Genomic DNA, 16918 nt, shown 5'->3' with positions numbered 1-16918 from the left:
AAACTCACACTAGATGTAACTTGAACAAGAAAGGCACCCAGGATCAACCACATGAGTGAGAAATCCAAGTGTGTACTCCTTTGAGTTAAAAAGAATGATTTAGGTGGAAAAGGTTCTCTGGAGGTCTCTAGGCATAGCATGGCTCAGAGCAGCAGCAGCTGGATGAAGTTCGTCTGGCCCTTGTCCAGTTGAGTTTTCCTATTACCTTGCCAGTCAATCTGCTTGCGTTTCGAGTGTCCTCATAGGAAAACACTTGTCCTAATATTCTTCCTATTAAAGTGGTTTAACTTGATGTGAAGGAGAAAGAATCTAGGCCTGATGGCACCAAATAGAGAAAGACGGATACAACAAAAAACTGCATGGGTAGCAGAGGGCAATAAAGGAATGAATCATGTAAAAAAATCATCCTGACATTTAGAACTGTGTGCAGTTGGAACCTTAAAACCAGTCTTGTTTGCCTAGCCACTTTTCTTGCAGTAACTTCACCGATGTATTTGTATGCCCAGTGTGAAAATGGGTGTTGATTACCAACAGTTAGCATGTAGATTTCCTTGTCCACGTTCCATGTTGTAGAACCCAACCTGAGACAAAGCTTCCTGTTCAAGCCTTGCCACCTCGATCTCTTTTGTAAACTAAAGGTCTGTATTGCTGTGCTGCATTTCCCTCATATCTATATCCTAAAGTAATTTTCATTAGACCCATTTCCATACTGTCCACTATTTCACTTCTTACAGAAGCCACATATGCATCTTCATGCCTCTTGCTGCTGCACCTTGGTTTATTAAGACTCTGAAGGAGATGAAACTGCCCTTTGTGTGTGTGGAGACTTGTTAAACTAGAGTCCTGAGAAACATCAGTAAAGTTAAATCTAGGTTCAGACATGATTGTTCTTTCATTATATCCAAACCTTGTCATGACAAATAGCCATAACAATTAGCCTTGAGTATTTCTACTTGTTTTGATGGGGCTAACATTGAAAAGAGAATGGTATCTTTAAGTGAAAGGGACAAAAGTGACCACCAGAGCCTAGGGAGTTTTATGAATGTTTTCAAACCCCTGGTTTTCTCTTCTCCCTTACCTTGCATTCAAAATTATGTAGCAAAATGATTACAGGTTCTGAAAAACAAATTGGTCAGCATTAATTTTTTAATATGACTGCCTGCCAGTGAAAAAGAGTTATATTGGCTCAGATACATGACTTGCACGCAGCAGAGGAGAGTCAAAGTGGTAATTGTTTTTTTACAAGCTTCCTGTTCAGTTGGGAAAATGTTGGAGGCAAATAAAATGGATTTCATAATGCATTATACATATTAATGACTGTGAAGTAAAATGTCTTTGATCGTTTTCAGTTTAATTTAAAACGTAGTCTCTATTTGATTTTTTGGTCAGTCTGAGAGTACTGCAGTCTTGATATCAACAGATAGTTTCTTTTTGCAGTAAGTGTTCCATTTATCAATGTCTAAAGACTGCAGACCTGCACTACTGTATTAAATAACATCAGTCTTGAAGTACAGGTGAACTTTATGAACCTTAATGAATGCAGTTCTATGAATGACAAAGATTCAGAGCTCCAATAAGCTCCAAGGCTGTCAACTCAGATGGAAAGCCTTTATACCTGGAAGAAATAGGCAACAGAACAAGCATTTAAGAATGTGATAAGGTCAGTGTTGTTAGTGTGGGGATAAATTTGATTTTCCATCTTCTCCACATGGTTTTGGAATGATAAGTTCTGCACTGCCTCGATACTGAGGAACTTGGTGACGACACAGCAGTGCAAAATCAAGTGCTGTGTTTCTACATGCAGGCACTGTAAGGGAAAGGCAGGACAACAGGGAGCCCCTGTGTCTTTGTAGGTGCATGGAGGGGATGTGGTACCTGCCAGACCTGCATCACAGGTGTCCTGCACTGCTTTCCTTGGGCTATTTTTCACTTGTCTACTGTCCTTATATGAAAATCGAATGGCCAGCAAGGCTGTTCCCGTGCCTGTGCTGACCATTGCCTCATAGCACTTCCCTTAATGCTGATTACACTGTGATTTGTTTGTGTAGTGCCACTGGAGATCTTTCTGTCTAACGACATCGAAGTGCTTCACAGCTGTTAAGAGAATACTGAGCATATTTAGCAAAGAGAAGATCTGCATTTTCCCCAGCCCAAGCAAGCCTTGCACCGAGGAGGATGACATCTTTCACCAGCATAACATAAGGCAGTTGTGAGCCAGACCAAAAGCCTGTCTTGGCAGCAGAGCTCTGAACATCAAGCAATAGGAAATAGCTAGAGAAGGGTATAAAATGGGACTGCTGTATGCTGACTGTCTCTGGCGTGGTGTTAATACATCCCCTGGTTGGAGAGAGTGTCACTCTTTTTACTAGTTTGTTAGAGATTTTTCTTTCAGGTTTTTTTTATGGTTGCTTTTTGAGCAATGGTAATTTGCTGGCACCCATAATTCCTGTGTCAGGGAGTTTTACAGTTTACCTATTCCCTCTGTTTTTGTTTATGTCAACCAATATGTGAAAGCTCCTGCACTTGAGAAGACTGCAGGCTTTCCCCGTTTGTCAGACACAGCTGATGGCACAGTTTCTCTGCTCTGCTTTGATACTTTCTTGATTTTCTGGTACTTCTTCTGGGATGGTCAGGGGAGTCCTGGAAGTCCTTGGAGGAACATTAGGGTGCCAGTGAGGACAGCTAGATGAGCCCATGGCTGCTAGCAGCAGCTTCTAGCCAGCTCTTCCATCTGCTTCTGATCAAAGGGGGCTCTGAGCTTGCAGGTCTTAAGTCTTGAACAAGGAGAGTCAATTGGGACACTGGGACAGGTTGCCCAGAGAAGCTGTGGATGTCCCATCCCTGGAAGTGTTCAAGGCCAGGTTGGATGGGACTTTGAGCATGGTCTGGTCTAACGGAAGGTGAAAGGAATAACCTGGTCTATTCCCTCCCATGGGCAGGGGCATCCAAAGGGTCTTTAAGGATCTTTCCAACCCTAACCTTTCCATGATTCTATGATAAACACTCTTCCAGCATCTCTGTTAGTCCTTTCCCAGAGCACAGCTCTGAGAGGTGGCTGTTTATGCAGCAGTTGGAGTGGAAAGGAACTTCTAACTGCTCACACAAGCACATGCGTCCTTACACACAACACTGATGTGTCACAGAGTCTGATCCCTGTCAACCACTGGAACAGTTTTCACGGTAACAGTGGAAGCCTTGACTGGCACATGGACCTACTGAAGGTGGTTGTGGCTTTACAGGTTTTGTGCTGCAGAGACACCTAATGCTCCTTGCTGTGGCTAGGGCAATGGAGGGATGGCCTTTTGTTCTCATTGAGGATCTGTGTCACCAAGTGCATGATCTGTGGGAGCAGGTCAGTAGACTGCACAGCATCGGAGATGACAAGAAAGAGTATGAGACCCTGCAGCTTCCAAACCCTGAACCTTCAACTGCAGCAGGGGGACAGGCAATGTGTCTGCCTACCAGGTTAGAAAGTAGAAACTCTAGTGATGGTGAAGGGTAGAAGCTGATGGCCTGTGGCCCTGAGGGGAAGACCCTGCTCCACATGCAGATCTGCAGTATGAAATAGTTTCAGAGCTCTGTACAGTGAGGTACTTAAGCCAGCTGAACCTGAAACATTTGACAAGAGACAATGGTGAATGGCAGTGTTGGGAAACTTCCTACTTGTGGGGAATGAAGGCTTCCATCAGTGTTTTCCTTGATACTGCCAGTGAGGGGGAGGAAGGCCTGAAGGGAACTGGATGGATCCCGTGGCTCAACACTTGTTTGCCCAGCTGGTGTAAGCAGCAGGATTTGGCTTCTGTGACACACTCAGGTCTATGAGCCTTAGTCAGCAAGTAAAAACTGTTAGCTACCAAGTACTGACCAGTTCCTGAACCTCTGATACTAATCACTTTCTCACTTCTGCAGAAGAGGGCAGTTTTCTTAAGCAGCAGGAGAAATCCCTGCCTCTTGGCAGGTCCGCCTGTCACAGCCTGTTCCCAGCACAAAGGGTTAACAAAGCCAACTTATCTTTATAACTGGTTTCTTGGCAGGCAGTGCAGGTTGTACCATTAACAGGTTTTCTTTGTCTAGTTTAATGGCAGGTGTTCTTTGTCCAGAAATTGGCAGTGTATTTATTGGGTTCAGCATTTCGTCTTGAGTCCAGCTTTCACGGCTGCTTAGTTTGGGCATCACTCAGGACCAGGGTTGCGCACTCTGGCTTTAACAATACCCAAGGCCAGGGATGAGAGCACGGTCACACTCTCGTAAGTGCCTGCACCCTAATGTGCATACTATAGAAAGGACATGAGAGGAATTGAGAGGTCTGAATGCATTTGAAGGGCTATGATTTCCCTAGTGTCCCAGTGATGTGGTAAAATAGTTCACAGGACTGGAGTGCTGCCGTGGATAAACAGGCATTTTCAGGAAGGGCAAGTTGGGACAACAACAAGGGGGGATTGCAGCACCTGCAGGTCAGAGATCATCATCTCCTCTACTCAGTGCTGGTGAGAGACATCTGGAGAGCTGTGCTGGGCTCTCACAGCACAAGGTACTGGGGTACCTTCTTCCTTGTGGTACCCAGGGAAAAGATGAGAGGCAGCAGGGACAAACTTCAACAGGAGAAAGCATTTGACAGAATAAAAAGCTGTCTTCCTTTAAGAGTGATGAAACACCAGAGGTTGTGGAGTCTTTGTCCTTGAAGATATTAAAAGCCTAGCTGGACATGGACTTGGACAGCCTGCTCCACCTGACCTTGCTTTGAGCCAGGGGGCTGGACCAGGTAATCTCCAGAGGTGCATCTGACACCACCAATTTGGTGACAGTGTGGCACCTTCTTCAGAGCTTTTTTTAGGTAGTGGCTCCATTTAACTGTTTCCTTGCTTACCATGTCTCCTTAATGCTGAGATAACTCCTGTAGCACATGAGTTATAAGGGGAGCTGTATTTTAGTTTTACAGATGAGGAAACAGAGGCACAGGGTGACTTGACTACAGTTATTCCTTAGGCTAAGGTCAGGATCTGAGTATCTGCATATGAATGCTTTTATCCTGACTTTTGCTTCAGTCTGAAGATGTGTCTTGCCTCAGATTTATCTGAGAAAAACCAGTTGCATGTCAGTAGCTGCTAGTTGAATACTCACCTGTTCTCTTCTTTGTAAGTCTTTTCTTTCTTTCATGGCCTTGAAATATCAACAGGATTCTTCATAGCTAAAGAAAAACAGTTTCCTCTTAGAACTAAACTTTTATCAAGTTATAGCTCCATTGCACCAGCCCAACATTTTAAAATACATTTTAGTAATAAATAATTGCAGTCATCTGTAAAGCTGCTGGCTCTGAAACACAATTACTCAGCCTTTCCTTTTCTTCTTTTCCTCACGAGGTAACAGAATAGGGATATTGAAGCATTAGTCATTTAAAAAATACGATAAAGTGTTTTGATGCATATGGGAAAAAGTTGGGGGTTACACAGATGCTTAAAATATGTCAGGGTCGCATGTCACTGTAGGAAGGAGAGGGAGAATACTAGAGAGACTGCTGCAAGAAGTAGTTACTAATAATAAAAGAAGAACTTGGCAACAGGGCAATTGAAAATCGTAATTTACTGTAACTGATGAAACTATCAGAGTGTCATTTGTGAAGGAAAGGAACAGGCCAGGCACACGAGTAAGCACTGCCTGAAAGGACAGAAAAGATCTGAATGCGTATCAGAGTCCTCCTAACAGAACAGTAGTTGGAGCACAGCAAAAGAGAGATAAAATGTATTCCTTCTTGGCAGTGTCTGGGTAGCTGGTGGAGGGAGAGACCCTGCTGCAGAAAGACAGCTGTGACAAAGGGTCCCACCACAGCCTCTTGTCTGTGCACACACATTTACTGCTGGGAAATTACTTGCCCATTTCTAACCCCAAGCACCTGCCCAGGAAACGTCCATAATTAATGAAGCTTTCAGAGAAAAGGCTGGCTGTTAACACCTTTCAAAGTCAAAGAAAATGGGACCATGTGTTTCAAAGGCAGCGGAAAAGGGCCCAAGAATGTACAGTGTCTAGGAGTTTGGCTTCCTTGAGGCTTTATGTTTACCCTGGGATTTTCTGGGTTGAGAAATACCGTGTAACAATAGTTCTGTCTAAGAATAGAAGTTTCTAACTAAAAAAAGTTACTGCTGTTCTTCGAAACCTCATAGCTCTCCAACTTGCAGTTTACCTACAAAATTCACTAAAATATAAATGTAGGTTATGTACTGATTTGCTTTGGAATTAGGCTTCCTTTGCACTCACTTTTGCATTGCCCAGAGTGACATCTTTGAAGAACCTGACAGGATTGGTTTCTGATTGAGAATCTCTCCTACCAGGAAGATTGATGACCAGAGCAAGAAAGATGAAAGTACAGGCAAAACTGTTTGCGAAGGGAGCAGATTTGGCAAGTACTGTCAGTGTGAGGAAGGTGAGAGCATTGACTCTCTGAGGAGCTACTCTTCCTAACCACGCACACTCTATGAAAGGTTTTCCTCTCTGGAGAAATGTTTCCCTGAGCTTGTAAGGCAGGGATGCTGTAAAGTGGAAAACAGCTTCCCCTTCTTTTGGCCAGATATGATCCCAGCAGATTTTAGATCTGTCAGCCTCATGGACAGGTTTTTTACAGCTTCTTTGGTTTTCCTGGAACAGTAATGTGTGGATGAATCAATGGCTTTTCAATTCCATTCCATTTGCCATTCCAGCTGGCAAAATGGTATCTCCTTTCAAGGAACAGTCTGGGAATGATCTTCAGGATAAGGAAATGTGCACAGGATACAAGAATAAACTACTCATTGTGAGAAGAGTATGTACCACTATACTGCTGTAGCATCAGTTGGTATTTGTCTGTAAGTTAGGGAGGGCAGAAGTCCCCTCTTGACATCTTTTTTACCTTGTACCTTTCTCAAATATGTTGCTAGAAATGTCACCTAATCCATCATTAACATTTATGTTTGCAGTCTGGAAACAAGCACACGGGAAGTAAGGATTGTGTTTTGGTTAGCTTTGATTTTCACTTTCTGGAGATATTTGTTCCTTTTGTATTTTGCTTTATTGTAGTTCTCATTTTCATTTGATTCTCCCACTATCACTCCATTCAAGCTTCAGAAAGAAGCTTGCTTTTCTACATACAAGGACACATTAGAAATCAAAATACACCTCTGCATCTGTCTGTGAACAGCCTGGCTTAAATACCATATGAAGATACCAGAGAGCAATCATGAAAACTATACTGAAGATATTAGTCTGTTGTGCCAGAATCCATTGTCTCGTTAGGATCTGTTGCTTTTTGTTATTTGGGGAATGGATTGTCCTGACAGCTTCTAAGTGAAAATGGTTGTTAGATTAAAATGCCTTTAGAGTTCATGATGGATTTAACAGCTTTTATGAGCCATTTGTACAGTGAAACACATTCTTGGGGTTGTATGGCAACTTGAAAGCTGTTTTAGCTAAGGGCAGCTTTTCACCTGTCCAGAGCAGTTCCTGTGTTGGGCACTTCTGGAAGACACAGACTTGTGCAAGCAAAATGCGTGTGTGTGCCAGTTAAATGCACAATTTGTATGGATTTACTGTGGTACTTCAAAGCTAAATAAGCTGCAATTTTGTGATTTTAGTTACTGAAACTAAGCAGATAATGGACTATGACAAGATTTTGCGTTATTTCTAGTGGACTGGATGACTCATGTCAGCATAATCCAGGTTAAGAACTGCTCTCAGAAAGAATCAAACTCAAAACAGCCTTCCACAGAAAAACACATCTTGTTTCAAGTTAGAAGGACAAATTCAACTCCAGGTTCTCTTTAAACTCTTTGGAGTTGCTCCTAGTTTTACAAGTCTTTTACTATTTTGCTATACTGCAGTATTTAAGTATTGCAGCAAGTTTCATGCATTCAGGTATTTCTGGGGCTGGGGAAAAAAAAAAAGAGTAAAAAATATATGCCCTTGGTTTCTTTTAGTTTAATATCAGAATAGTCAAAATATTTCTATTCTCCTCTACTGTTGCTAAGGAAAAGAATCATTCTGAACAGATTCCATTTTAATGCAGACTTTTTCATTAAGAAAACGACTTACTCTATGCCATAATTTGTTGATCATTTTAAGGTGTTATGTGCTGGAATCAGCAGTTTCCTGGCTGTGTACCATTTGGAACTGAGCAGAGCATGCCACCTGCTGAAAAGCCTCATGGAACCTGCTCAAAGGAAAACAAATAGGCTATGCTTGGGGCTTGAAGGTTTTAATAACACTTGGTAATAGTGATAACATTCTTCAGGTACAAAAATAAAATTTAAAAAATCTGATACATTCTCCCTCTTGACAGATGGAAGTTTAATTCTCTTCTCCCCCTTGTATAAATCTGATTCTGATGTTTATCAGGAAGGCTTTCAGACCCCATGTTTTTGGGGTCTTAAAGGAAAATTATAGTTCTCAGATTTTGTTAAGAGAAGAGTCTTGATTTTCACACACAGATTAGCCAACAATTTCCTATGAAGTTCAGAATGCCTTTGTTTCTACAGCTGTTTGAGGAACACATTTCATTTTATTGTTGCATAACTACTTTTTGCCACAACAAAGGCATTAATCTGCATGTACCTGAGAAAGATACATTACATAAAATACAGGATGTGTGTATGAGAGACAGAAAAAGTATGGGACATACCATGATGTTCCAGATACAGGAGGCAAGTTAGGGATTCTGGCTCTGAAAGCAAGACCCAAGTTATTTTAGACAGTAGTTTGCTGCTGTAGCAGAGAAACAGCTTGCTGATCATCATCTTTCAAGTGGGTGTCATCCAAATGTTGTTTTAAGTCCCAGAGTTACTGTATGTTTAAAACTTTCCTTAATTTTCCTTAAGAATTCTACTCCTGCAATCAGGTGGTGCTGTGACAATCTCCAACTTTAGTTTAAAAACAAAGTATTTCCAGCTTTTTATTGTGGGGAAGAAAATTTATGAATGTAATTCCTGACAAAATTTTAAATTTATGTCTTTTTACACTACACATACAGACAGACTAGGGATTGTTGTGAATGATACAGATTTTAATACAGGCAAGTGAGACCAGCTTCAGTAACGTTTTTGCTATTAGTGAATGAAGTGAGATCACAGGGTGCCAGGACTGAGAATCAGCCCTGAGTAAAAGACCAATGTACTGAGTATCTCTTCCTTTTTAGCTCTGACTCCTTCAGTCACCAGCTCACTGCTGGACTGGCTTTCTGACAGAGAACCTTTGTGAACTGTCTTCAAAAAGGTTTAGGGGAAAAAAGGGAAAAAAATTCTTTCTGTTGTTTGTTAGCATAGGAAAACTAACACAAGATAAAATCCTACTGACATGAACTCCTGGGTTCATTCTTTGTAAGTGATAATTTGCATTATCAGTGCGGTTGCTTTTACTTCAGAGTCAGTTGAGAATGAAATACGTGCTCTGAGGGGAAAATGGTGCTATTTAAAATAGCCTCCTGGGATCAGCTCTCTTCTTCAGGTCAGCAGCTACTGTCAGAGTGCAAACATAGGGAAGTTGGGTCCATGATCTGCTGTCAAGAAGCAGCTGATGTTTGTGAACAAATACTCACCAAGAGGGATGAACCCATCTATTCTTCCTGCTCATGATAATCCTATTTGAAATTGCTGGCTGCACATTTACTGGTCTTAAAATCATTCTCTCCTGTTTTAAACCACAAAAACCAGGGACAAAGACTTCTTTTAAAAGTCAGGATGAAACCCACCGTAGATTATTAAACAAATTGTTACCAACGCCAGAGGACCTGAAATTCCAGCTCTACTTTAAAAATGAGATTATCTTGTGGAAAAATAACAGAGGAACCCCCAAATATATTAAAAACATAAAACATTACAGACTCTGCATGGTTGTTTGGTAGTTTGGCATTTGGAATGTAATGTTGCATTAATGCCCCCTGCTGATAAACCTTCAAAAATCTACTTTGAATCAAGCTCAGTATTTAATTAGGCCTCTTTCTTTAAATTAAAAAAAAAAGAAATCTAGCATCTATCTCATCATAACTGGGTTCTTCTTATATAGATCACATTTCTTTTAAGTCTGCTACATAATAAGGTCTTTCTACTCTTGGTTTAGTAAAAGGGACAAAGTGATGTAGCATGACTGAGTAGGAACTAAATCTTGAAGTAGAGAAGGAATCTTTTTATAAAGAAAGCAAATTATTATAATGAAATATAGCTTGCCAAAGCAGAGAAATTCCAAGAGGGTGATCAGATATTCAGAGTTATACTAGAGGGAACTGAATCACAGAATCACTGAGATTGGAAAAGCCCTCTAAGACCATTGAGTGTAATCATTAACACGGCACTGCCAAGTCCACCACTAGCCCATGTCTCTAACCCACATTCCTAAATGATAAACATTTTCATTGCATTTATTATCTATTTTCTAGCTAAATAAAAGATTTAATTAGTATTGATTTTGACAGAGATACTTGGTTTTATATTTTTCTTCCCTCTTCAAGCAAAGGAAGAAATACTTTTTGTTTGCTGTTGGTGATTCAAAAGATACTACTGTGTTTTTTCCAGTTTCCATCACCTGTGCTGCTGCATCTTTCCTTTGTGCAATCATCTTCCTGCCTCTCTGAGGTACATAAAGCCTTGTACAAGTGTCTGTAGCATTGGCTGACCACCTGAAGCTTGTAGGACAGCTGCCCCATTTTTAATACTCTTGAAGTTAATGGCCCCTTTCCTCACTTGTGGAATGGTCACAGATCACAAGTGAGAAAAGGGGGAAAAACAAACAAACAAACAAACCAACCAACCAGAAAATAATAGGACAGAATTGTTCATCCAGAATTTGGTCAGAAGCAGGTATGCAATCTTTGGACATCCAGGGCATGAGATGCCAAATGCTTCCACACCTAGTTCTGCTGGAGCAGACAATAAACAGCCTAGGATTTTCACCACCACAAAGAGTAAATATAAGAATAAGGATATGTAGGATAGAAAAGGAGGCCAAACTGCTATAGATGACAATTACCTTTCTTAATTGATAGAGTCGATGCCATATTTCATAGAATAACAGAATTACAGAATGTCTTGGGTTGAAAGGGACCTTAAAGATCATCATGTTCCAACCCCCTGCCATGGGCAGGGACACCTTCCACTAAACTAGGTTTCTCAGAGCACCATCCAACCTGGCTTTCAGTGGATCTAGGAGAATTTGTCAGCTCTCTGAGGTTGTACCTCTGAGGACAGTACCTTGTGACATATTGATCTGATATGGCACCTCTTCACCTCTCAAGCCTACTCAGCTTGACATCAGGAGTGATGTCAGAGAAATCACTCTAAAGATTAGAACATGTTTGTCAGCGTGAACGTCCTTGACAGCAGTCTGAGAGGGGAAGGTAGCCAAGAGTCAGTGAGTTTGTTCATGGCATGTCATTATTGTTCCCTTGGAAAGGTGTGGGGTGTTTTCCAACTCCTCATTCCCCCTGGCACAGCACATGTTTCCATCTAGTGTTGCAGTATGTGTAGGAGTTGATCTTCCAGTCACCTGCCAAGGAGTACCATGAATGTGAATGTGGACTTTCTCCCATCTTCTTACAGATCCAGAAAGACTTGATGGAGGAGACAGAAACAAGAGTCATTACAAGGAAATCCATCTGTAATGAAAATCAAAAAAAAATAGCAGAGGTCATATGCAGCTTAGATTTTTTTTTTCTTTTTTTCTTTTTTATTGTTGTTGATATGGAGAATTCTTGACTTTGAAAAGACAGATGCTGGGAGAAAAATATCTTTTTAATTAACAGAAGTAGCAAAGGTTTATAGCTTGTAATGGACCCCTGCAACTGGAGGTCAGAAGCCCACCAGGCCTATATCAGTCTTCTGGCAAACACTGCTTCCAACAAATGAAACCCACTATCTCTAATTATTCTTACCTTACCAGGGTATCTGAACAAATACAAAGATATATATCTATATATCTATATACAATAGTATATAGATATATATAAAGATATATGCCTTGGACTTGGTTTGTTTTTATACATAGACCTTGGCTACATAAAAACTATTACAGTTATGATATACAGCTCATGGTGTGGGGTAGGTGTCCCTCCTCCCTTCAAGCTGACAGTTTCAGCCTGTGTTCAATCCATGGGTTACAGTAACCTGTCAAAGAAGGCTTAAATTTATTATATGAAAAACACTCATGAAATGTAAAGGTCTACAAATGAAAAGGTTGAAATTTTTTTTTAAACTGAGAAAGCTAGAGAAGTGTGTAGGGTGTACTGAGTTGCATCTGATAATCAATGTGCCTCATACTATTACGTATTCTATTTTCCATGTATGAAAAAGTTGTACTGGTTAAAGCATTTTTATGCCCTTATGTCTGTTGCCGTTAAGAGAGCTGTACTGGTTTAACTGCACAGTTAGAACTGGAGAAATCTATATTCTTTATAAGGATGAGCTCTTAGGTAACATTAAGTTTCTGTGGTGTAGCACCTCGCCATTCTTCAAGGACCATTACATAAATAAGAAGCTGAAAGAGTTTTTAACCGGAGGTCATGCTGCTCTCACAAAACATCTTGTCCTGAAATACGAAGTCCTTTTTGTTTGAGTGTTCTCTTCCACCTTATAAACTATACCTAATTCAAACTTAATTACTAAGATGGTGAAATAAGGCAATAAGTTTTTGAAATGGACTTGTAAAAAGCTCTGCCGAGGCTGCTTTGATTTCTACACAGCTCCAGCTTCAAAAGCCCATGTGTGTTAATAACCCCTCTCTGTCTCCCAGCTGCTTCCCAGCTTGTGCCACCATGCTGACTGGACTTAAAAACTCCTGTAACAAAGCCATGTCCTGTAGCAGGCTACTGTCAGACCAGACCATGACATTTGTGTGCCACAGTTGCATAAGAAAACTGGTTTCAGAATTAGATTGCAAAATCAGTTCTATAGGGTGAGAAAACAATTTGAGGAATGGCAGTTTAGAAAGATTATTGGATTTCAGATTTAATCTGACAGTGTAAAATAAATAGTTATTCAGAGGAATGAAACTATTCACTTGGGTTTGTTTTACTATCAAGTGGCATTTCAATATGGGTTGTTTTTCTTCTCTTTCTCCAAGTGAAGTGTTTGTTCATTACACAGTGTAATGTGTAATGAACAGTCCTTTGTCTCTTTTTTTGTTCTTGTTGTTTTGCAGTATTTTCATAAAAAGTAGATGATTTGCTGCATCCGGTTTCTTGGCAACATAAAAGATTGTGTGTCAGCCAGATCCTTATAACCCATTAAAAACATGAATTCAGTGCAGTCACAGGTTTTAAGAGCCTTTGTTGTCGGATGCACTTCTCTTTCTACAGACCTGGGTATGCTAAAGAAGTGTGAAGTGAAACCTTTTAAGTCATGTAATTTGTGATAAAATGGCCCAGAACAGATTCTTAACAAAGTGCTGTAAGTGACCAAGTCTTTTGTTGATCCCTGAAGAGTTCCTTCTGCTAACTCACATTAAAACCTAATGAAATTTTAGCTGCTACAACATCTGGATGAGGTGGGTTTCTAATTAATGGGGGTCTCCACCTTCTTTGTTATTTGTGAGGACAGGCTTGTCTGAGGGGGTGTGTGGTAGTTTGGTCTAGGCCTTCCTTGGTGACCAGTTTGTAACCAAGGAAGGGCCCAGATTTACCCAGTATTCCCTACGATTTTTACGTAAGCCAGGCTATAAGAAGAAAGGAGGGAAGGCCTTCGCTCTCTTTCCTTCCGGCGGCTTGGAGGTGCAGGTTCCCTGCTGTTGAGTCTGCCATGTTGGGGAGCGAGGCCTGGTTAGGCCTTGCCGACCTTGGGAGGCGGAGGTTGCTGGCGATCGTTCCAGAGAGAGAGACTTTCGGTTGTCCCAAGGAGAGTAGTGAGATATTTCTTTGCTAACTCTTTTAGTTGCTAGATCTTGGGCTACTGATTGGGATATATATATATATATATATTCTATTTTGGTTTTGTTCCTTTTTTCCCTTCCCTCTTCCCTTTCCCTTTTCCTTGTGAAATTGTATATATATTTCAATTATATATAACTGTAACATAAGTGTAAATATATTTATGTATATATTGCTTTAGCTGTCTCTCTCATTTCGATTTTTCTTGGTTGTTTTTCTCCCTCTTCTCCCTGAGGTTTGGGGGGGAACATGACTTCTTGTGGTAAGGTTTGGAGACTTGGCAGGGAGCCAGCTTCAAACCATATCAGAGTGTTTAACATTTCCTCACCATTTGACCTCTCCACAACATTCTTAAGAAGTTGTAGTAGGTCTTTCAGAATAGACAATTTCAGAAGTCCTGAAAAATTCCCGACAGACATACTGTAAAAGAGCTTGTCAAACTAATTAAGTCAAATTATACTAATCCAGCATTCTCTAGATGTCTGCAGTTCTTCTGCCAGTATCAGAAGGAAGTTTGACTATTTAAGAAAACAAAACATAACTAGTGGAATGTTTTCTTTCTTTATGTCAGCCCTAGAGGTAAGAAATCTGTATCAGCTGAAGGTTGATTCGCTAAGCAGAGATCAGCTGGCCACAAATAAGTAGAACCAACAGTTATAAAAAATTACTGATCCCTGAACAAGCATCAGTTTCTGAGGCCTCACCCTAATCAGGATACTTTAGTAAAGAGACTTAGCAATTTTTGGACAGAGGCTTGATTTGCTTTTAGAAAGGTAAAAATGGGTTTTGAAATTTAACAATAAATATGATTTCTTCCAATTGTCTGTGCTTTTGATATCTCTCTGCTGCAACTGCAAGACTGGAGTTCCCATCTCCAAGTTAAAATGGACTGTCTTCCTTCACAAAGAAAGACCTACACCCATACCTGGGTAAAACAGTCTGGGATGTGCAGTTAAATATTTCTGATATTAGAGAGCAAAAGCGCACCTTAACAATTCCTTCCAGCAGTAACTTAGGAGTTACTCCAGGACACACATATGCTATGACTATTGGATACTCCAGTGTGTCTGTTACAAGAGTCGTGCTCTCGTCACCTCAAAAAAGCATAGCAGAATTTTGCATAAAAATGGGTCACTAGCATTTATTCGGGGTGGGGATAGAAATATGATTAAAATGTGTGGAACTGTGAGCCAACTTTTACAGCATGTGTGCCGAGAGTTGAAAACACTTGTGCAGGTTTGTGGTGCTCTGCTCATGAAATTGTGGCGGTTTCAGTTAATTAATTGAAACCCACTGAAGTTTTCTGGAAGCAAAGTGAGCAAGGGTATTAATAGGTATTTCTTTGACTATCCACATGTCAGTACTGGTTTGGCTTCTTTCAGGAGGAATAAAAATGTATCTTATGTTGTCATTTTTATGCAAGAACACAACTGATCATTGAACATAATTGATAATTTTTCAATTATCAGTCGTAAGTATTAAAGGCATTGTAAGATATATTATGAGTAGTGTCTGGGAAGGCTGATAAGCTGAAAGAATCGACCTATTTTTGTATAAATAGCAGCAGTACTTGGGTGGTTTCAAATTCGTTCATATGGACTTGAAATATGATTTATATGAGTTACAAAACACAACAAAAGGAAATTTTTGCAGTGGCTGTGTGCCTGTCTTATGGGACACATGGACATTTTCTTGCTGGAGGGTACACAAGAAATTTTTACAGCCTCTTCTTTTTCTCCCTCTGTTTCCTGCTCCTCTATTAATAACTGAGGAGTCTTCAGTACAGGCTGATCAAAAAATTCTGCCTCCCACCTTGTCTTCCCTCTTCTAACATTGATCTCTGTCTTTTACAGTTTTATGCCCCTTTCCCAAATGGAGTTGGCCTCTTGCTTTCTTACTTGCAAAACAGGGGCCTCTTTTCTATGAGTAAGAGTATTAAAAATATATATAGAATAAAAGACCTGCCAATTGTTAAGGAAACTGGGAAGTGCTTTGCTGTGAATTACAAGAGTTCATACACTCTGGGACTTCAGTCCTACTATCTGGTACTGTCATAATTTTGATTTTGGATGTCAGTGGTCTCTGAGTTATGCTGGCAGAGTATTAAGGTGAATGGGAGGATTTCTGGATGTATACCAGTACTCCAGGGTTAGTGGGGCTGAACTGTACTGCTCACTGCAAAGATTTGCTTTCTTCTGTCTCAGAACACAATCTTACATTAATACCTGATTAGCTCTGCACCAAACAATTACTCATTGCCCAAAGAAGATTGCAAGACTTGCTTCCTATTTCTTGGACATTGAAGTGATTTTTTGGCTGCAGAGAACTCCCACAACTTAAAAGAGGAGCAAGAGTGTGCGGTGACGGGAAGGTCTGCAAGGACAGAAACAGTGTGGGCTTGTACAGCAGGGCAGAGTTTGAGGGTGTGTGGAGGGACAGATGTTATGTGCTATATAATTAATCCATTTAAATAGCTGACTTTGAGGAAAAAAACACACCCCAGTTGCTTAAGTCCAGGTTTAAATTCATGCACGAGCTTTTAAATGGGGCTGTGTTTTCTTAATACTATCATGAATGAGCTTCTGCAGAATTGGGACCTAAGCATGTATACCATTGAGCTTTTTCATGTGCAGATTATTGACTAAACCAAAAAAATCTGGTCCAGAAGAAAGGTAAATCTTAGCTCTGCCACAGGCTCTGCTGTGACCTAAGGGCAATCATTTTATCTCCTCGGCTTTTGTCCCCTCTCTGTAAAATGGTGATAAGAGCATTTTCTTATCTTACAATGGAGTAGTGGTGATAAATATTGAGGATTATGACATGGTTAAATACTGTGGTAATCGAGGCCATTAAGCACCTTAAACACTTCTATTCATTGGCTGCTTTTCTAAAGTGAATTATTGAGCATTTTTAATTTTTTCCAAGTAAACTCAAGGAAATGAGTTTATAAGGTTTTAATAAATAAAACCTGTAAAATGTCAGCATTAAAATGTGTTGTGTTTTCTGAATTATGTAACTGTGCAGTCTTTCTCTTAAGTCAGCCTA

At 40.4% G+C, this 16918-nt stretch overlaps 1 protein-coding gene across 8 annotated transcripts in view; it reads left to right on the top strand.

Moving 5' to 3' along the window:
- PLPPR1 (phospholipid phosphatase related 1) overlaps positions 1 to 16918 on the top strand; it is a 134204-nt gene that overhangs the window by 74605 nt on the left and 42681 nt on the right. Inside the window, exon 1 of one of the 8 annotated variants that reach the window (XM_017812701.1) lies at positions 12817 to 13494. The exons of the other annotated variants lie outside the window; for them this stretch is intronic. The gene's annotated coding sequence lies outside the window, so the exon portion shown is untranslated. Of the gene's footprint in view, positions 1 to 12816; positions 13495 to 16918 lie in introns of those variants that run through there. 8 annotated transcript variants of the gene reach the window in all.

This window comes from Lepidothrix coronata, unplaced genomic scaffold, assembly GCF_001604755.1.
Source record: "Lepidothrix coronata isolate B3197 unplaced genomic scaffold, Lepidothrix_coronata-1.0 Scaffold37, whole genome shotgun sequence".
In the NCBI taxonomy this organism is placed as follows: domain Eukaryota; kingdom Metazoa; phylum Chordata; class Aves; order Passeriformes; family Pipridae; genus Lepidothrix; species Lepidothrix coronata.
Note: the sequence above shows the minus strand (reverse complement) of the source record. Positions and strands in the feature narration are given on the sequence as shown.